The 723-nt window shown below is 72.8% G+C and overlaps 1 protein-coding gene across 1 annotated transcript in view; it reads left to right on the plus strand.

Moving 5' to 3' along the window:
• Positions 1 to 723, plus strand: part of RTN4RL1 (reticulon 4 receptor-like 1) — a 74,869-nt gene that overhangs the window by 735 nt on the left and 73,411 nt on the right. The window lies entirely within an intron of this gene.

Genomic DNA, 723 nt, shown 5'->3' on the forward strand with positions numbered 1-723 from the left:
GGTCAGGCGCCGCGCAGCCCGGGCGCTCACTCACCGCGCGTCCCGGCTTCCCAGGTGGGGCCCGGACGCGGGCACCTTCCCTGCACCGCGCTTTGGTGGTCCCCAGGGATGGGCTCTGGGCATCCAGCGGCCGAGGGTTGGTGGCTAGCGCCCGAGGTCCGGTTCCTCAAACTTTCCTTCTGCCTGGAGAGGAGGGATTGGAAGGCGGAGGCCGTGCCAGGAGCGTGCGCAGCCGGTGCCAGGCTTAACTTGAGGACAGCTGCCCCCTCCCCCCAACCACCACCTCACTACGACCCTCGGGCCGCCGGGCTCCTAGCAGAGCGCTGCAAAGTTGGCGCGGGCGCTGGGGAAGTCCCGCCGCGCCCCCACGTGGCTGCCGCGCGGGGAGCGGTCCCCAGGGCCCAGGGAGGGCAGGTGACCACGCCGTGAGCCCGCGGGCTCCGCCACCCGCCGCTCGGGCCTCTGCGTCTACCTCTCTCACCTCCCAGGTCCGGGCGGGCTGCGGCGCCCCGCCGGGACCCCCTCGTCCCTGGCCCGGGCCGAGCGACCGGTGAGCCACCCGCGCCTGCGGCTGGCTGCCCCGGCCCTGCGGGAGCCGGCTGAGGTGGGACCTCAGGTAGCGGAGGGGCCTGATCCCTGAGCTCCGCGCTCCAGCCTTAATCCGCCCCTGTTTCCATGGCAACAGACCGAGGTGTCGTAAGCACGGAATTCTGACCTCACAGT

The sequence above is a fragment of the Bison bison genome, unplaced genomic scaffold (assembly GCF_000754665.1).
Source record: "Bison bison bison isolate TAMUID 2011002044 unplaced genomic scaffold, Bison_UMD1.0 scf7180017864472, whole genome shotgun sequence".
Taxonomy (NCBI): Eukaryota; Metazoa; Chordata; class Mammalia; order Artiodactyla; family Bovidae; genus Bison; species Bison bison.